Raw genomic sequence first — 21,454 nt, 5'->3', positions numbered from 1 at the left:
TACAAAAGTACTTTCCCCCTACTGAGTAGTCAAGAACAGTTCTAAAAGTGGCTGAGCGCAGCCTCACACGTCTGCAGATAACTATGTGTTTTACCTGATCGTTCTGAAGTCTCTTCTGGAGGGGCACCAAATGCCTCTGTATTTATAATTCATGTTTTAAGCTTTAACGATATGCTTTCCCAATCTATTTTTACTTCTTTTATTCTTATTCATTCACTGCTATATCTGAGCAAGACCAGTCTGAGAACAAGATTGAGAAGGACGTCATCCTAGAACTGGTAAGTATGTGAGGAATTGTTTTGCCCAATGCCCCACTCTGAAGATGAGGACAATGAAACTCAAAGAATTTAGTACTTTTTAAAAAAAGTCATCAGTGTCTGCCCCATGGCCAAGTGATTAAGTTCGCACCCTCTGCTTCAGCAGCCCAGGGTTTCACTGGTTCGCATCCTGGGCGCGGACATAGCACTGCTCATCAGGCCATGCTGAGGTGGCGTCCCACATAGCACAACCAGCAGGGCCACAACTACATACAAGTAGGTACTGGGGGTCTTTGGGGAGAAGAAGAAGAAAAGGAAAAAGAAAGAGATTGGCAACAGATGTTAGCTCAGGTGCCAATGTTTTTTTTAAAAAAAGCTCATCAAGCTTACTTGTGGCCTGTCAATACCTGATTCCCATCAAATAGTGTGTTTTCAGCTCTAAAATGCCCCCAGGAGTCTCAGGGTTCAGAGCTCAATCTGATGTCAGCACTTCAACAAAAACTGAGACAGTGAGCACTATTCAAACTATATTTTATAAAAGTCAGTTCATGTCCATCACTTAAGCTTCAATGTTATTCAACAGTCATGGTATCCCTTGAAAACACACAAAGCAATAGTTAGGGTAATCCAACCAAAGAAAGAGAGAGAGGGGAAAAAAGTATATATATAGTCAATATCTTCCAAAAGTATCTTTTGACTAATAGCACATGTATTCTTCCCCCTTACATGTGACTGTCAGTGCAGATCTACAAGAGGCAGAGAACTCAGGAGAGGCCGTACAAACTGCTCTTCCAACTGTTCTCTTTCGTCATTTAATATTTTTTAAAATTTTATCTTTTCCGGATTTGGGGCTGAAATTAGATCAGTTCTCTCTTCAAAGTTCTTCATTCAAAAGATTTGGAAATAATTATTTAGGTCAAGAATAGAACACAGCATAAAAAGTAATGCATTTGCTGTTTCGCCCATCCACATATATTCTAAAAAGAAGAAATGAAAGGACTATGTTGTGGAAGGAAGAGGAAGAAGTAAAAGATAAATTGCAGAGCTATACAGGGCATTCCAGACACAACACTGGCTTGGGGATCATGTATTGTTTCAGATTTTATACCTTCTTAAGTTGCCACAATGCTGGGACATCTCAATGAAATGTACTACTAGGCAGGCAGAGATCTCATTCATAATCTCATACATTCTAGTTAGTCGTTTAGATTGTGCAAGTTTCCCAAGGGACGGTCAAGCAAATGAAGGACAAAGGGTCGAGAACTAGACCTTGGAGGATTCTCGTGTTTAAAAATGAGATTAAGAAACTGAGAAATCAGAAAAGAGAAATCAAAACAAGAAACAGAGGAGTTGAAAGGAAAGATGAAAATCAAAGCAATTTAGTACCGAAAGCCAATGTGGAAAAGCAGACTTGGAGAAGCTACCCTCAAATGATCCTCAGCTATTGACACTGGGGTAGGTTGCATTGGAGCCAGTGTGCCCAATGTACCTGAGAGTCACTTGGCCCTCCACAGTGTCTCTCTTTCTCTCCCGCTTCCATGTGAGACTTGATCATTGTGACCTGCTGTCTGGTCTGAGTCCCATCTTCAAAGTTCTAGAGTTATTCAGGGTTAAAATAAAGGATCACAAATATATCCTTAAAAGTGGTTTGCCCTGAATGGCTGCAGGCAGTTATATCAGGATAAATATGGGGCACTAAAAGAATTGCAGAATGTATAAATATTTCATTTTTGAGGCTTAATTCTTCTCTTGACTCATAATTTTCCTAATAGATATGCTGAATTTTCCAGCCTGACTTCTTCTTTCATGGTCTTCCACTGCAGTGCTGTGAAGATCAGGTGCAGATTTTCACCCTAGAACTTTTAGAACTCAGAGGCAGCTAGGGCATCATCCCATTTAGCATCATTTCATGGGAAAGAAGCAGATAACAAAGCAGGCTTAGTGCTTTGCCAAAAAACACAGCTAACTGGCTTCAGAGACTGGTCTAAAGTTTCCAGATTGACATTTGGAGTTAACTGCGATTTCTCTCAATTGAAGTGCATACTTATACTATATCAAGGACAAAGATGTTTTAATAGAAGATGATAATGGCTAGACGTCAGCTTTACTGTTACTGCGTGGCCTTAGATAAGTTACTTCACCTTTCAGCACTTCATTTTTCTCATGTATAAAATAAGCATAATAATGGCACCTTTTTCATAGAGTTATTGTGAAGACCAAATAGGTAAATACATATAAACCCTTAGAACAGTGTCTGTAAGTTGTAAGCAGTCAATACATGTTAGCTATGTTCTTGTTGTTGTTATCGTTACTATTATAATTCTTTGGTATGTACAAAACAAACTTTAGACCTCTTCTCAAGGAATTCATACTGTTTACAATTAATTTAATAAAATTAAACATAGACTATATTCCTGAGAAATTTATGGACTCAGAAGATGGTAGTTTGATTCTAACTCTGCTGTTATTTGGGTACACTTGGGAAAGTCACTTAAACCATCTGAGCCTCAGTTTCTTCTTTTGTAAAAGTGGGCTGAAAATGATTTCCTTCTCCTGGAGTTACTGTGAAGATCAAACAAAATAACACATATGAAAGAATTGTTTAAATTATAATGTGCTGTATACATGCAAGACACTACTTAATTGGTTTTACCCTTCAATGACACTGAATCCGATGGAACCCTGTCCTACAGAACTATCACAAAAAGAAAATGGAGGCAGGTTTGATGACAACATTCATTTTCTCTTGTTCACACATACCTGACTCCCTTGTTTTCTTCTCTCTCCCTTCCCCTCCCTTCCCCTCTCCTCCTTCTTTCTTACTTTCCTTCCATCAATTATTTTTGAATCCTCCTATGTGTCAAGTCCTATACTATAGATTGCCAATGATAAAATCAACTTTTCCCTCAAAGGATCTCATTGTCTAGTATGGGAAACAAACACACAAAAATGTACTAAATTATATGGTGTGATAAGTGCAACAATAAATATACGAACTAGATAGGGAGGTAGTTATGCAATGATTGTATTGGGTCTTTGGGAATGTGTCTTCATCTGTTTGTATTCTCTTTGTATTACAAAATCTTTAAACACAGAAAATGAAAGTTTAGTTTTAAACATGGAGTCAAAAGACCCTGGCAGAGCATTTATCACATATGCAGGGTGCTCAAGAATTATTTAACTAATTAATTTCCAAATATATAAATACAAATTTTTAAATATTTAGGTGAGAAACTTTTGATTGAGTCTAATAATAATTTTATAAAATGACTGAAATTTTCTGAAATTTCAAGCTGGTATTCTATATATAACTATTATTATTATTATTAAAATACAACTGTCTATTATGAACAATGAAAGGCAGTCGCTAAAATATGCAAATATTTTTATCAATATCCAAATTCCAGATAATTTCTCTTTATCTGTGAATCCGACCTAAATAACCCACAATGATGAAAAAATTCTTACCAATGTTTGAAGTATTGTCTCTTAGTGGCGAGAAACAGCATTTTAAGACTCCCATCAGCATGGAGAAATACTGAAGTAAAAGATACAATTTTAGCCCTTTATAAACTGTAATCCAATGAGAAAGAAACAAAAATTATATTCATGTATATTATTTGTACAGAGAGACACGAACACAAGTGAAGAATTGTCAGATCAATTGAGTTAATTATAGTTGGGTGACTTAGTCTGAGGAGGACTGCAAAAGGAATTCCAGAAAAGATCCCAATGAGCCTTTAATCTCTCCTTTTGCATTTTATTCTCTCAGTTATTATTTCTTTGGCTATTTGTGGTAATTGGGTCATATCATAACCTTTTCCCCTCCTTAGCTGCGTCATCATTGAACATCTTTCTGTGTGCCCCAGTCTTTTCATCCACCCATCTGTCTAACTGCTCCATTCGCCTCCTGCCGGGTCTCATTCCAGTCGGCTCCTGGCTCAGCTTTGCTCCCACCCACCTCTTCCTTTTATGCTCCAATGCACAGTGAGCTCAAAATGGCATCAAACTGATCTCCTTTTACTTGAAGGATTGCAACACCGTTGCTGCAAAATATAGGAAGTTTCCAAGTTGACTCAGCTTCCTTGTCTTTCTGTCTGCTGGGTAAATGTCATTTTAAAGGGAATTCAAACTGCTTAATTCAGATTATGTCAAATCCAGTGACTTTGTCTTTGTGGTACTTGAAAATTTATTTCCAGTTCTTCTCAGACTGAATGTTTTATTATATTACACTATATTCTATTAATTATATTCAAATAAACTTATTAAAGAGGTTTATTTAAAACTTATTTTCACATGTAATCTGATGAATTTGCAAAATAAATATTACGATAAATAGTGAAAATATTTGTAGTAAATAAGTGGTCAGAATTACATTTAAAACCTTTAAAAGTATATCTTTCCCTGTAAAAGTCTTAACCCAACTAAACAATTATTAATTCATTGGTTATTATATCTGACCATATTGACTAAAATCGAGGGAGAGTGAGGAAAACAATACCAGAGAGTTAGATAATGACACAATGGAGCCCAATGTGCCTTGCAGTGTCTTAAGTGCATTTCAAGGACCTACACTCTGAGGTATGTACCATCGTTATCCACATCTTACAAGTGAGGAAACTGAGGCCAGGGTTTATAAGTGACATGTCCAAAATGACCTAGCCAGAATGAGGCCGACCCAGGGTTTGCGGTCACACACTCCAGTTTCCAGAGCCCACTCATGTAACCTATTGTCTACTCAGTAATAATATCAAGCCTTCAACATTTACCTTAAATATATTTTATGTAGAAACTAGTAAATGAGCTCAGCCAGAGGCAATCAATATATCCCATGTCTGAAATATATATTTTTATACTAATACTCACAAACACCAGATTAAAGTCCAACAGACATGGCTGATGAGCTCGGATGACATTGCCCTTTCTGGGGAGGCTCTGTAACCTCTTTGAGCCTCCGTTTTTCCCGGGTGTATAAGGAGGGAAATAACAGGCCTATCTCACTGGGTTATTGTGTGGATTACAGGAAGTGCTGACGCAGTGGGCACACAGGAAGTGCCCAGTAAATAGTAAATAGCTGCTATTTTTAGTCTTGTTACCTTATGGCAAGTGGATCCACTTTAAATGGCAGTCTTTTGAATTTCTCTCTTCCATTTTGAAGTTCCAATATCATTTAGTTGCTTGCAGTGAAGATAGCGAGTGAAAGAAGGCCGTGGGCTTTCAAGAGCAATTCTTCCTAAGAACATCTCTTCCCAAATTTGCAAATGTGGAAATGTTTATAGAGGGTCCCAGCTTTTTCAGCTCCCGAAGCTGAGTCATGTGCTTCCTGTGCATTTGCTCAGACAACAATTTAATTACTTTTTCATTTTTTTAACTGACACTTCTTTCTTTACGGACACTTTTCTCAAAGGACAAAATATTTTACTCCGTTAAGTGTTACCATCACAAGCTGAGTAGAAAAACCACGAAGATACATTGAGATGTAGATACTAGAGATTTGTTTCCTGACTTGTGTGCCTTAGCAAAAGTGATATTATAGTATGACACTGACCTTTCAGATGAGTGGAATCAAGTAGAAACTTAGAGTGTTAAATCTTCGAATGCCACAAGCCTCGAGAATTCTCTATAAATTTAGTGCTATACGAATACTGGGCAATCCTAGTGTATGAATGTAGTGTTTTAGCACACCACAATTGTTTAAGGTAAATCACATTCCATTTTCAAGTAGAGATGACACGTGTTCTATTTCTAAAACTTCGTTTCCGAGTGTTATGTGTAGCAAAATTTGAAAGGCATTTTGCCAATATTTTCCCTTATTAAAAAAATTGTCCTTTTAGAGGAAATAAAGTCCATATGTTTATAATTAAGTAATGCATGGCTCCTGAAAAAGTTATTTGTGGCACTAACTACCTGATGCCTATGAAGCCCTTTGGCTTTTTAGAGATTTTCCTCTTAAACAGGAAGTCATAGTTTTCTAAGGATAAACAAGTACAATTCCCCAAAGATTTAAAGCCAGTTCAGAAAGGTCAGACTGGTTCCAATCTTGGCAAAATCACATTTTCCAGAGGCAGTTGAACAAATTTAGGGGTTGCCTTTTTCTTTCTTTCTTTTTGGTAAATAGAAATGCCTTAGACCATCAACATCCAGATAAGTAATATTTTAGTAAACAATTTAAATATCTAGTTTTAATCCAGTGACCCCATTATACAAATCCTAAGCATGGAACCACCTCAGATATCTGTTTGGAAAGCTTAGGTTTTAAAAAGGAGAAATCCAGGTTTGTCTTGAATTCTCAAAACTGCTTGTATGACCTTTCCTCAATTCTCTGGTTATATGTTAGATCTTTATTTCTATTGGTGACTGGTTTTTTCTCCTTCAGTCTAAGACATGAAATGAATTGGGAATAAATATAGTGTGTAAGAAATTTCCATTATGAGGTGTAGTTCCATATTATTCCTCAAACTTAGCATTATATATAATGTATTATATGTATAACCTTAAAATGTAAACTCAAATTTGTGTGATTGACCCATGTTTTATATAATTTTTATGCATATACCATGAAAGTCTACAACACACAGTAAATCTTTCGCTGAGCTTTTATCAGGAAAGTAATAATTTTGGCTTGTGCGTCCATGAGATTATGTCTAATTTTATTTGGGGGCAAGGAGAAAATTATTATCAGCATTGCACCGACGTCGTATTGAATAATTTGTTGAGCAGTTAACTTTTCCTTTACTTCCTTAGCCCCTGGTTAGTCCTTAGGCTCTTGAGATGTAGCCATTTCCCCTCTTTTCTCCTGGAGCTGCTCTTGCTGTGGTCACTTGTAATGCTCTATTTGCCACATCCGTAGTCTTCATCTTTCCCTACTTCCGGTGGTTGATTGCCAATCCATTGCCATTTGGATTCTGTTCACCACAACCTTCTGGCTGTCGCGTCCCAGTTTGATCCATTGGATTATCTTCCTCTGCGGCTCACTGAATGCTCATTTTACACAGGATTCATCTTCAGCCCTATTTTTTGGGGGGGATTTCTTTTCCACCTTAGACAAGCTCAAGTTTTTCTAGGGTATCAATGACTACATACATTCCTATGACTTCCAATTTTTATCTCCATATTACATTTCTTTCTTTAACCCTAAATCCATATATCCAACTGTTAATTAGAATTCATTAACTGAAATGTGCTTCAAGTTCAACAAATCTAAAATAAATTTAGCAATGTCCTTCCAAATCTAACATTCCTCCCATACTTTCAATCTCAGTTAATCACCCCAGCCAGTTGCTTAAATGAGAAACTGGGACTCATACTAGACTCATTCTTCCCCGCTTACTATATCTAATCACTCACAGGTCCTGTTGATCCTACTGATACTTTCTTGCAGATAACTGCTCCTCTGCTGGCCCTCTGTCACCATCTTAGTTGCATCATCAGTTGTCTAGACTGTTGCAGTACCTTGTTTCTGGTCTTCCTCACTCTCATCTCTCCTCCCTTCCATTCACTTCCTTTAAAGATCTCTTTCATCAGGTCTTCACCTTTGTTTGACATCAGCTTGTTCCTATTCTCACTTTGAACTCTCAAAATATTAAATTTCATATACCTTTCCAAAGGGGTCGTGCCTTCTCACTCACCTTTGTAATGGGACAAGCTCTTTGTGCTACCTTCCTTCTCTATTTCCAATGCCTACTTTCTATCATCTATCTATCTCCAGAAATGGAGCCACTTCACTTTTTTTTTCACTGAAGTTGCACTTGTCTTAGATCTATCTAATGATCTATTAATCTCTTTATCTAATCTGTCTGCTTATTCTGTATTCTAATTATGTGTTATAGATTCATTAGAATTTTAATTAATAAATGTTTATTTGGTACCTACTGTGTGGCAACAATCTGCTAGATATTCTTAGTGGAAACAAAGGAATAAGTAGGATTCCTGACTTCAAAGTTTCAGTTTTGCAGGTAGATCTTATTGTGCATTACTCATCTCTTCTTAGAAGACTTTTCAGACCTCTGCCTTCCCATCAGGGCAGACTTAGGCAATTGTCACCAGGCTCTCAACATAGCATGCATTCAGCATCCTTGTAGAAATTATATTACTCTGTTATAGTTGCATAATATCTCTGCATCAGACTGTAGACCATTTAGGTTCAGGGACACTGTCCTTCATCTCTTCATTCCTGCTTTATAGGAGCAACCCAACAGGTAATTTTTCTTAGTGAACAAATTAATGCAAAACTCTGGATATGTCTACAGAAATTTCTAAGCTATTTAAATTGAATGCTATCAAGATTTTAATTTCTGATTATGTATACCTTTGTGTTTTTCTATTTGACATTTTTCTTTTAAAGATGCCAGTTTAAAATTGTACCTAAACAAATTAGAATGTATTTTATTTGAAATTATTCAGTTATTTATTTTTTCTTTTTTTAATTGAGATTCATAATAGTTTACGTCATTGAGATATTTCAGTTGTACATTATTTCTTGTCTGTTACCACGTAAGTGCTCCCCTTCACCCTTGGTGCCCACCCTCTACCCCCCTTCCCCTGGTAACCACTGAACTATTTTCTTTGTCCATGTGTTTATATTCCACATATGCATGAAATCATCTCGTGTTTGTCTTTCTCAGTCTGGCTTATTTCACTTGGCATAATACCCTCCAGGTCCATCCATGTTGTTGCAAATGGGATGATTTTGTCTTTTTTTATGGCTGAGGAGTATTCCATTGTATATATACCACATCTTCTTTATCTAATCATCAGTCAATGGGCACGTGGATTGTTTCCATGTCTTGGCTATTGTGAGAAGTGCTGCAATGAACATAGGGGTACATATGTTACTTTGGATCATTGATTTTAAGTTGTTTAGGTAAATACCCAGTAGTGGGATAGCTGGGTCATATGGTATTTCTATTTTTAGTTTTTTGAGGAATCTCCATACTGTTTTCTATAGTGCCTGCACCCGTTTGCATTCCCACCAGCAGTGTATGAGGGTTCCCTTTTCTCCACATCCTCTCCAACATTTGTTGTTTTTGTTCTTGGTAATTACAACCATTCTGACTGGTGTAAGGTGATATCTCATTGCAGTTTTGATTTGCATTTCCCTAATGATTAGTGATGTTGAGCATCTTTTTATGTGCCTGTTGGCCATCTGTATATCTTCTTTTGAAAAATGTCTCTTCTTATCTTCTGCCTATTTTTTGATTGGGTTTTTTTTTGTTGTTGTTGTTGAGTTGTATGACTTCTTTATATACTTTGGATATCAATCCCTTGTCTGATAAATGATTTGCAAATATTTTCTCCCAGTTTGTGGGTTGTCTTTCCATTTTGTTGACAGTTTCCATTGCTGTGTATAAGCTTTTAGTCTGATGTAGTCCTATTTGTTAACTTTTTCTTTTGTTTGCCTACCCGAGAAGGCCTGGTATTTGAAAAGATGTGACGAAGACCAATGTCAAAGAGTGTACTGCCTATATTTTCTTCTAGGAGTTTTACGGTTTCAGTTCTTACATTCAAATCTTTAATCCATTTGGGGTTAATTTTTGTGTATGGTGCAAGATAATGATTTAATTTCATTCTTTTTCGTGTAGCTGTCCAGTTTTCCCAACACCATTTATTGAAGAGATTTTCCTTTCTCCATTGTATGTTCTTGGCTCCTTTGTCAAAGATTAACTGTCCATAGATGTGTGGTTTTATTTCTGGGCTTTTGATTCTGATCCATTGATCTGTTTGTCTGTTTTTGTGCCAGTACTGTGCTGTTTTGATTGCTATAGCTTTGTAGTATGTTTTGAAGTTGGAGATTGTGATGCCTCCAGCTTTGTTCTTTTTTCTCAGGATTGCTTTGACTGTTCAGGGTCTTTGTTGTTTCATATAAATTTTTGGATTCTTTGTTCTATTTCTGTGAAGAATGTCATTGGGATTATTATTGGGATTGCAATGAATCTGTAGATTGCTTGAGGTAGTATGGACATTTTGACTATGTTTATTCTTCCAGCCCATTAACATGCAATATCTTCCCATTTCTTTATGTCTTCCTTAATTTCTTTCAGTAATGGCTTATAGTTTTCAGTGTACAGGTCTTTCTCCTCTTTGGTTAAGTTTATTCCTAGGTATTTTATTCTTCTTGTTGCAGTTGTAAATGGGATTGTATTCTTGATTTCTTTTTCTGCTAGTTCATTTTTAGTGTATAGGAATGCAACTGATTTTTTTAAAATTGATTTTGTATCCTGCAACTTTGCTGTAGTTATTGATGACTTCTATTAGTTTTCTGGTGGCTTCTTTAGGGTTTTCTATATATAAAATCATATCATTTGCAGATAGTGAAAGTTTCATTTCTTCCTTTCCAATTTGGATTCCTTTTATTTCTTTTTCTTGCCTAATTGCTCTGGCCAGTACCTCCAGGACTATGTTGAATAAGAGTAGCAAGAGTGGTCACCCCTGTCTTGTTCCTGTTCTCAGAGGGATGGCTTTCAGTTTTTCATCATTAAGTATTAAGTTGGCTATGGGTTTGTCATATGTGGCCCTTATTATGTTGAGGTACTTTCCTTCTATACCCATTTTATTGAGAGTTTTTATCATAAATGGATGTTGGATCTTGTCAAATGCTTTCCCTGAATCTATTGAGATGATCGTGTCATTTTTATTCCTCATTTTGTTAAAGTGATGTATCACATTGATTGATTTGCAGAAGCTGAATCATCCCTGAGTTCCTGGAATAAATCCCACTTGATTGTGGTGTACAATTCTTTTAATATATTCCTGTATTCAGTTTGCCAATATTTTGTTGAGGATTTTTGCATCTAAGTTCATCAGGGATATTGGCCTGTAGTTTTCCTTCTTCATGTTGTCCTTGTCTGGTTTTGGTATCAGGATAATGTTGGCCTCATAGAATGTGTAAGGAAGTGTTCCATCTTCTTCAATTTTTCGGAATAGTTTGAGAAGAATAGGTACTAAATCTTCTTTGAGTGTTTGGTAGAATTCTCCAGAGAAGCCATCTGGTCCTGGACTTTTATTTTTTGGGAGATTTTTGATTACTGTTTCAATCTCTGTACTTATGAGTTGTCTGTTCAGATTCTCTGTTTCTTCTTGATTCAGTTTGGGAAGGTTGTATGAGTCTAGGAATTCATCCATTTCTTCTAGCTTTAAAATTTGTGGCTTATAGTTTTTCATAATATTCTCTGATAATCCTTTGTATTTCTGCAGTATCTGTTGCCATTTCTCCTCTTTCATTTCTAATTTTATTTCTTTGAGCCTTCTCTCTTTTTTTCTTGGTGAGTCTGGCTAAGGGCTTGTCAATTTTGTTTATCTTCTCAAAGAACTGCCTCAGTTTCATTGATCCTTTTTACTGTTTTTTTTTTTTCAGTCTCTATTTCATTTATTTCTTCTCTGATTTTTATTATTTCCCTCCTTCTGCTGACTTTGGGCTTTGTCTGTTCTTCTTTTTCTAGCTCTGTTAGGTGCATTTTAAGATTACTTCTTTGAGATTTTTCTTGCTTGTTGAGGTTGGCCTGTATTGCTGTGAATTTCCCTCTTATGACTGCTTTTGCTGTATGCCATAAGAGTTGGTATGTTGTATTTTCATTTTTGTCTCCAGGTATTTTTTTAAATTTCCTCTTTGATTTCTTCAATGATCCAATGTTGTTCAATAGCATGTTGTTTAGTTTCCACATATTTCTGACTTTCCCAGTTTTGTTCTTGTTGTTGATTTCTAGCTTCATAGCATTGTGGTCAGAAAAGTTGGTTGGGATGATTTCAATCTTCTTGAATTTATTGAGGCTTGCCCTGGTACCCAGGATATGGTCTATCTTTGAGAATCTTCCATGGGAACTTGAGAATAATGTACATTCTGCTGTTTTTAGGTGGAATGCTCTATATATGTCTATTAAGTCCATCTGGTCAAGTATTTCATTTAAATCTACTATTTCCTTGTTGACTTTTTGTCTAGCTGATCTGTCCATTGAAGTAAGTGGGGTGTTGAAGTCCGCTACTATTATGGTGTTGCTGTTAATTTCTCCCTTTAGGTCTGATGATAATTGCTTTATGTACTTTGGAGCCCCTGTGTTAGGTGCATAAATACTAATGAGTGTCATGTCCTCTTGGTAGAATGTCCCTTTTATCATTAAATACTGCCCCTATTTGTCTCTCGTTGTCTTTTTTAACTTGAAGTCTGCTTTGTCTGAAAAAAGTATGGCAACACCTGCTTTCTTTTCTTGGCATTAGCTTGGAGTATTGTCTTCCATCCCTTCACTCTAAGACTATATTTGTCTTTGTAGCTGAGGTGCATTTCCTGGAGGCAGCATATTGTTGGGTCTTGTTTTTTAACCCATGCAGCTACTCTGTGTCTTTTGATTGGAGAGCTCAGTCCATTTACATTTAGAAAGATTATTGTTATATGAGGGCTTAATGCTGCCATTTTATCTCTTGTTTTCTGGTTGTTTGTTTCCACTGTTTCTCTTCCTTTGTATTTCTAAATGCCATTTCATTTTGTGGGTTTTATGAGAGGGATATTTCTCAGTTCTCTCTCTTTTTGTGAATTGTGGCTCTGCTCTGATTTTTCGTTTAGTGATTACTGTGAGGATTGTATGAAAGATACTGGAGGTGAGATCGTCCATTTTCTTTTAGCCTATTATCTCCATCAACCTAAGCAGGTTCCTTCCCCTCCCTCTCCTCTTCTGAGTAATTGCTGTTACATACTGTTCTGTTTTTAATTTTGTGAGTTTGTGGCTAAGTTGAAGTGTTTAACATTACTTTTGATGCTTTCTTTCTCTTTCTCTTTTAGGCTGTGATTGAGTCTTTGCCTCCTTGTTCTAGTAGAGAGCTTCAGGTTTCTGATCATGTCTGTCTATTTATCTCCTTGCTCAGAGCTTTGTAGACCTTTGCCTTTTTGTTGCCTGTGTGAGGGCATCTTTAATTGTTTCTTTAGGGCAAGGCTAGTGGGGATGAACTCCCTCAGCTTTTGTTTGTCTGGGAAAGCTTTTATTTATCCATTGTATCTGAAGGAAAGTTTCACTGGATAGAGTATTCTTAACTGAAAGTTTTTGTCTTTCAGTATTTTGAATATATCAGTCTACTGTCTCCTAGCCTGTAGGATTTCTGGTGAGAAATTCACTGAAAGCCTGATAGGGTTTCCTTTGTAGGTTATTTTCTTCTGCCTTGCTGCTCCTAATATTCTTTCTTTATCCCAAACTTTTCAATTTTTACTATTATATGCCTTGGAGAGGGTCTTTTTGCATTGATAAAATTGGGTGTTTGATTAACTTCATTTATCTGTAAATCTGAAACCATCCCCATGTTTGGGAAATTCTCAGCAGTTATTTCTTTGAATAAGCTCTCTGCTCTTTTCTCCCACTCTTCTCCCTCTGGGATACCTATAATCCTTATGTTGCTTTTTCTAATTGAGTCAGATATTTCTTGAAGAACTTCATTTTTTAAAAAACTTAGTTCTGTCTCCTTCTCCACCTGTACAATTTCTACATTTTTCTCCTCAAGAAGACTAATTCTTTCCTCCATAAGATCAATTCTATTTATTGTTTGTTTGTTTGTTTTTTGAGGAAGATTAGCCCTGAGCTAACATCTGTTGCCAATCCTCCTCTTTTTGCTGAGGAAGACTCGCCCTGAGCTAACATCCACGCCCATCTTCCTCTACTTTATATGTGGGATGCTTGCCAGAGCATGGCTTGACAAGCAGTGCATGGGTCTGCACCAGGGATCTGAGCCAGTGAACCCCGGGCTACCGAAGTGGAATATGTGAATTTAACTGCTGTGCCACTGGCCTGGCCCCTCAATTCTATTTCTTAATGATTCTATTTCATATTTATTTATTTCATTAACTGTGTTTTTCATATCCAGAATTTCTGCTTGATTTTTTTTTATAGTTTCAATCTCTTTGGTGAAGAGATTCATTTTATTGCTGATCTCCTAGAATTGTCTTTCCGTGTTTTCTTGTAAGTCATTGAGTTTCCTTATGATGGCTATTTTGAATTCTCTGTCATTTAGGTTGTATATTTCTGTGTCTCCAGTGTTGGTTTCTGGAGAATTGTCATTTCCTTCTGGTATGAATTGTTGCTGCAGTTTCTCATGGTGTTTGATGAACTAATCTTTTGTCACAGCATTTGTGGAATTCTTAGGATGCAGATTCCGCCTGTTAGTGCTAGAGGGGAGCCAGAGCAGTGTTTCTGGCCCCACCCCATCTGCTGGAAGCTGTGGGGGTATTATGGGTGCTTGCCCCAGCCTGGGACATGTTCAGGCACTTGTGTGGACTGCCCTTGTCAGGCAGGGCTTTCTGGCTAGGCTAGCTCCCCCTCGCCACCAGAAAGTGATCACCAGTTGGCTCAAAGCTACTGCACCTATTCCCGCAGCCACCTGGGACATGTTCCCTCTCTGGGAGCACAGCTGCACTTGTGCATGCCTCGGAAGTGTTTGCCCCAGCACAGAAATATGCTGAGGTCCCTGTTTACGATCCACAGTCAGCAAGTCTGCTGAGCCTGGCGGGTGAGGCTTCCCTGCTTGGACCTGGTCTATGGCTGCTCCTTTACAAGACAGGGGCATGGTGGGCTCCCTCTCTTCTCTGGGAAAGAGACCACAAGCACGGGAAGAGGGTTACTGCCTCCTTCTCTTATGGTCCCCCTGCTGTGGGTTCCCACTTTCCAGGTGCTTGCACCAAGTTGGAAAACATTTGTGTGTGTGCAAAGGGATACTGGGGGAGAGTAGGATGTGCTCCCTCATCTCTACCACTTCCCGGGGGGCCAGTCCATCCACCCTCAGATGTATAGCTCAGTGTGTCTCTCAGGCGTCCTATTGTGCTATGTGGTCAGTGAGTGTGCATGTAGTTGTAGTCAAAAGAGGGAGAGATGAAGGGAATAGCTTACTCTGCCATGTTGCTGACGTCACTCCAAAATTATTCAGTTATTTATTGGAAATGAGCACTGTAATATAGGCAATAAGAAGTAGAAAATGTGGCCATTGTTCTTAAGAAACTCATATTCTAATAAGGAAAACAGGACAGATCTTCATATTTATATTATGAATCCATTAAAATTTCATTTAACAACCTTTGAGGAGTGCCTACTATATGTTAGACACTGTGCTAGAAATTATGGATTTTTAAAGAGTAAGATGGAGTTCCAGACCTTAAGAACTCTGTTTTACAAATAAAGAACTAATGCTGCTTCATCCACAATAAAGAAGAAATCCAATTAACAGATTCATTAATTGTGCTTTGTGAACACCTCTATTGTAATACATTTATTGTAATTAAGGACTTCTACCTAGATCAAAGGTGTTAACATGGCTTCCTGGTGTGAAATGTGAGATTTGTGAAATTCTAACCACTTCCCTTTACCCAAGTCCTGTAATTAGAAGAAGACTTATTACTTAAACAAATAATTAACTTTGATAATAGAAGTATAAAAACAAATGCTATGGACACTAGTAATGGTATAATTTTTAATTACAGGCATAGTCAAAACAAAAGTTAAAGCAAATCATAAGCTATAATTATAGAGGGATATATATGTATTTATGCATGTATGTATATTAAGTAAAATGGCAGAAAGGCAGAGTAATGGCCGAGTACAAAGGATAACTAGAATAATTAGTGACTAGAGTTAAGGAATTCTAGACTTGTAAGACTTCAACTAACTGATGGAATGATCACAAAACATCAATTAAGAAAAGAGAAAGGTGTTTACCAAGTAGGAGAGAAATATAAATATGTGTATATTTATATATGAAATATATATATATATTTAAAAGTGTGGAAATATAGGAAGTATGATTGATGGGAGAAATAAATTACATTAGTATATATTCTTGAGTCTTGTTATTAAATAAGATATGTGACTATGAATGAAGAATTTCTATTAAATATATTGGTTCCATTTGCTTTATTTTGGAAAACAATCAACAAGCCTTGCTTTAAGAGAAAATTTATTATGTGGCATGTATGGCTAACAAACCCATCGAAATTTGGTGCCAAAATATTTTTTATTCATAACTGTAGATACATTAGGAAAAATGCAAGGTATGTCTTACAAATTTTATCTATCATTCTAAAAATGTACAGCCATTCATGTAGAGAAATAATTGTGCGTGTGTTCATATGATGAAGAGAATGTAGAAATTAAAAAAAAGTAAAGGGCTAATATTTAAAACAACACTGTGCAATATTGTTGTAAATTTGCTATTCCTTGAAAAACCAGTTCTTTAAAAGATGAGATTTTGTTTAAATAGATGAAAATTCCTTTTTAGAAATGAACTTAGGTGAAAACCCAGGTAGCTCATCGTATGAGGAAATATTACAAAAGCCAAATTCTCCATTTTTATTTCTATTGAAAACACAACAAAAAGTGTGGCAGTGGTTATTGTCCTGTTTCTACTGTTGTAAATTCAGCGTAATCTGGAGTACTTCTGGCTAAATGATGAAGATAAAGTGATATTCAATATTTCCTGTGGATTCATGTTAATTTGTAGTTTTAATTTGTTACCATTCACAGCAGAACAATTTCCTCACCAGGTTTCCTCATTGAAAACAATCCTCAATTTGCCGGAGCTCCTACCACACAATCTTTAGAAGTAGAGAGACAGAATTGATTTTCAATAAAAGAGACCGATTACATCCTTGCACAATGTCCATTATCTGTAAAAAATCTTTGGCTTATGATAATATGAGTTCTAATTACCTCCTTCTCTTAGTTGCAGTTATTTACCATGAAATACCTGGATACTTTTCTTTTTTCCCAAGAGAAGAGAGAGCTCATCTCATTATTTGCTTTCCTGGTCACAGTTTAGCTCCCAGAAACTGACTGTGTTAAAAAGCCAAAGTAGTGAACAAAACAGATCTGAAAAATTGAATGGAACTTTTTGAAAAGATGGAGCCAAAGATATTGCCTTAGAACTCCCTTCACTCACTCCTAGGATCTGTCCAAATGATTTAAAAAGAAGGAATTGGTGGAATAAAATGTCATCAACAATGAATAAGGAATAGTAGCAACTATTCTTATTAAAATTCAAAGCATCCCCCCCCAGATATTCATAACAAATTTAAAGATGACTTTGGGAACTGATACTCAACTTCTTTTCTCAGGATGTCAGCACATGGTTGTGAGAAATAAGTGGAGAAAATTCCAACAAATCCCAATAAACGCCCTGATTTGGAGACTTCATAGGCAAGATGGAAGCTCTTTCTTCCACTGAAGATCGGTAGCATCTCATGTCGGGCAGAACTGGAAGAGAAGGGATCTGACTGTGTCTCATTATTTCCTGGAAGTTATTGTTTTTTGATCCACTGCCCTTTGGGGAGGCAAACAAACAAATCAATAACACTTTTTGCCAGATACTGCCTTTGTATAGATTGTTGTACATCATGTTTCTTAAATGTATTGTGGATCTTAGATGTAGAGGCAAAAAGAAAAGCGGCAAACTGGAGTAAAGTCGAAGATGTGTGTCTATGCCTTTCACACTATCTCCACAGCCCTCAGAGTTACCCAGCTCTGTAGAAAATGGTCCACAACAATCACTGGCCATTTGGGTGGGTCACTGTCTTCCCTTCAGAGCTGCTGTTGGAGTGGCTGAATCACTTCAGAAACGTGGAAAGAGTGAACAGAGACCAGGAAGTGGATCACCCTACTGCCTGTTAGGCTTCTAGCTCTAATCTTTTGATAGTTGTCTTTTTGTGCGTGTAGTCAGTTGTATTTTATATAACAGAAAAGGTTGAATTTGGGTCATTCTTTACAGAGGGACTAAGTGTCTAAACAGGTTTTACTTATTAGAGGGAACATGTATGCCCACTTTCCACACACACACGCGGGCACACATACAATCTATGTTTATATACATATTTGTTTGTTTTTTCCATAAACCATATACTTCCTACCCCCAAAAGGGAGTGGCAAACTAAAGCTCTTTTGGTGATTCTTCTAGCAATTGACATATTCCAGTGAATAGTTTGAATACGTTAACCTCTATATGTATGTTGTAAAATGCATGTTCAGCAAGATATTCTTTGGAAATCAGCAGTTATCAGTCTTGCTTTGTCACCTTTGCTAAAATTATTTATACTCTGGCTCGGTTTTTCAAGATACCATTTGAATAAAATTTCCATATTTTGTCTGAAACCTTGCGAAAGAGGCTGGTCACTCGATACATGCTATGATGTTCATGTTGGTGTAGGTTTTCAAGGAGACATTCCAAGATCTCATGAAATTGGCTCTGACTGGGGAGGAATGTAGAAGAGATGAAAACAGTCTGTTTGAAGCTGCTTTTTACAGCAGTGGACCAATAACACAAAAGTGAGGAATCATAAACGGAAAGCCTTAAACTGCAAATCTTCTGTTCAATGTACTGTCAATGAATCATCAACGTACTGTCCACTGGCAATGCAGGAGAGTAACCAAAGATTGGAGTGTACTTTCCAAAGGTCGTACAACCCTCCTTCCTCCCCATTTAGGCTGGGTGGGCTCCTGTTGTAGAAGTTTTAACGAATATAAAGAAACGACCAACAGAGACAAGAATGCCGCAACTCCCACAGCTAGGAAAGACCTCCTACAAATTCCTTAAGTAATGTTATTAATAATATGAATCTACATCATGCTTAAAATTCAGAATACCTCCGCTGACCCAAAGCATCAAGTTTAATGTTAACCATAAAAGAAAAACAAGCAAGCAAACAAACAAAAATCCTTGGTCATGACCGATTAGGTTAGGTAGGACAAGATAGAGATTTTTCTCACTAACTACAACTTTAAAATGATAAAGAGCTTTCCAATCACATAGGAAAACAAGACCAGAGTTGAAAGAATATGAAATTATAAATATTTATGTATGATATGATTATATACCAAGGAAACCAAACTACTAGAATTAAAATGTGAGTTCAGTAAACTAATACAAAGTAAATATACAAAAAAACCCCAATAACTCCCTTGAAAGGTAACAATAATCAGTTTTAAAATACAATTAAATAAAGATCAAATTGGAAATACATATACTTACCAAGAAATGTGTAGAACATACATAAGAAGAAAATTCTACTGAGAAATATACAAAGAAGGCAAGTAAATAGAGTAACATTACATGGTCTTGGGTAGAAATATTTGTCAATTTTCTCCAAATTAAGCTGTGTATTTTATACAATAGAAATCAAAATTGCAAAGTTTTTTTTATTTGAAAAATTTGTAAAATATATCTAGAAAAATAAGTGGCTAAAAATATGCAGTAAAATTCTGAGAAAGACATGTAATGTAAGCACTAAACTTAGCAAATATAAAGTATAATTTAGCTACAATGATTCAAAGTGTAGTGAGACTCCAAGAATAGACTAATCAATGAAACAGAACAGTCTCCATAAATCGACAGCAGATTAATATCTGACAAAAATAGCTTTTTGAATCATTGAGCAAGAGTTTGGTTATTAAAAAACAAAAAGAAGGGGCTGGCCCCAGTGGCATAGTGGTTAAGTTCATGCACTCCCCTTTGGCAGCCCAGGGTTTATAGGTTTGAATCCCGGGCATGGACTTACATACCACTCATCAAGCCATGCTGTGGCAGTGTCCCACATACAAAGTAGAGGAAGATTGGCACACATGTTAGCTAAGCAACAATCTTCCTCAAGCAAAAGGAGGAAGACTGGCAACAGATATTAGCTCAGGGCCAATCTTCCTCACCAAAAAAAAAAAAAAAAAAAAGTGTGAGGCAATTATCTATTGGAGAACTAAAATAAATAAAATAAATAGAGCTCTAAGTCATACCTCATATCAACATGAATTCCAAAAGTATTAAAGATGTAATACAAGTCCTAAAAGAGATGTTAGATCAACATTTTGATGATTTGGTATTACAAAGCCTTCTAAACACACATCAATGATAGACTACATAGAGTAAATATTGTTATATTTGATTAAGTAAAAATTGCATATGCGAAATACAGTATGAAAATTAGAAAAACATTGCTAGAGATATATATTTGTAAAGTATCTAAAGCAGTAATGTCTTAGTTACAAACAACAGAAAATGATCGGTTAATATAAGCAGGAGTGTAGTTTTGAGAGCTGCTGGAAGAGCCAACAGGAAGGCTTGAGAAGCAGGTTTGAATCAGAAGCAAGGAAAACAGGTGCAGCCAAGGTTCTGTACTGGAATAGCATCTTCTTGCCAAGTGGTCATTGTGAAGCTTCTAGACCTTTCCTCCACCACAGCTGCCTCAAATTTTCTGACAAACTCTCTGTCTTGACATCACGCCCCCTAGATTCAACATCCCCAGCAAAAGCATCTGATTGGCCATCCTTAGATCATGTGACTCTCAGATACTTGCTGGGGGATGAAGAGAGAAAATATTATTTCCATTTGGCTTCCAGAGTGGGAAGCATGGTGGAATTCTCTCAAATTAGAAAGGGAATTTGTTTGCTGGGCAGCCCAAACAACTATTTTCTGCTAAGACGTTAATCCTTTTACATTTAAATAGCTTTTGGAAATCAAATAAGGAAAGGACAGACAGTCCAACAGAAAAAAATTGAGCAAGCTGCATGTAAATACACTGTATAAATACAACACCCACTGTCTAACTTCTCTAGTAATCAAATAATGGAAATTATTGAAACAATTAAAATACGCACAAATAAACTGATTAGCTGAAATAGTAAACGTTTGGAAATACCCAGTGCTGGTGAGGATGTGAGGCAATGGACGCTGATGTGGCATTAGTGGGAATGCAAATTGATGCAACTGTCTATAGAACCATCTCAACTGTGTTTCTACCGGAACTTCATCTCCGTGACGTCTGCCATTCTCTTCTCTTTTACTTATTTCTGTATTCACAAGTCCCACAGTAGTGCCTGGCACATTGTAAGTTCTTAATAAATACTTGTTCAAGAAACTAATGTAAACTTTTGACTTCTATATAGTCTTTTGCTATACAGTTCCACACCTAAAAATGTACCCTACGGATGTAAACAATTATGCAAAATGTAAATATATTTACAGATCATTATCCACAAGAGTGAAGGATGAGGAAAAAGACGTGGATGCTCCCCAATCAGTTATTGGCTAAATATACTATAGTCTTTACATACAGTGGGGTATCATATAGTTTTTAAAATATGTGTTAACATGAAATCACTGAGTGCGTGAAACACAGTTTGGAAAATCTTATCTCATTTGCTCCAATTTTTATTGCTATTTTTTCAAATGGAAGACACATCTGTAGAGGTGGATAC

The 21,454-nt window shown here is 36.5% G+C and overlaps 1 long non-coding RNA gene across 1 annotated transcript in view; it reads left to right on the top strand.

The window, feature by feature from the left end:
- The window catches only part of LOC138918133 (uncharacterized), a 56,927-nt gene extending 38,615 nt beyond the window's left edge, over window positions 1-18,312 (top strand). The window contains exon 3 of the long non-coding RNA XR_011427129.1: window positions 17,332-18,312. This is a non-coding gene — a long non-coding RNA (uncharacterized lncRNA). The remainder of the gene's footprint in view (window positions 1-17,331) is intronic.
- The last annotated feature ends 3,142 nt before the right edge of the window (window positions 18,313-21,454 follow it).

The sequence above is a fragment of the Equus caballus genome, chromosome 16 (genome assembly GCF_041296265.1).
Source record: "Equus caballus isolate H_3958 breed thoroughbred chromosome 16, TB-T2T, whole genome shotgun sequence".
In the NCBI taxonomy this organism is placed as follows: Eukaryota; Metazoa; Chordata; class Mammalia; order Perissodactyla; family Equidae; genus Equus; species Equus caballus.
This window is presented reverse-complemented; position numbering and strand designations above follow the sequence as displayed.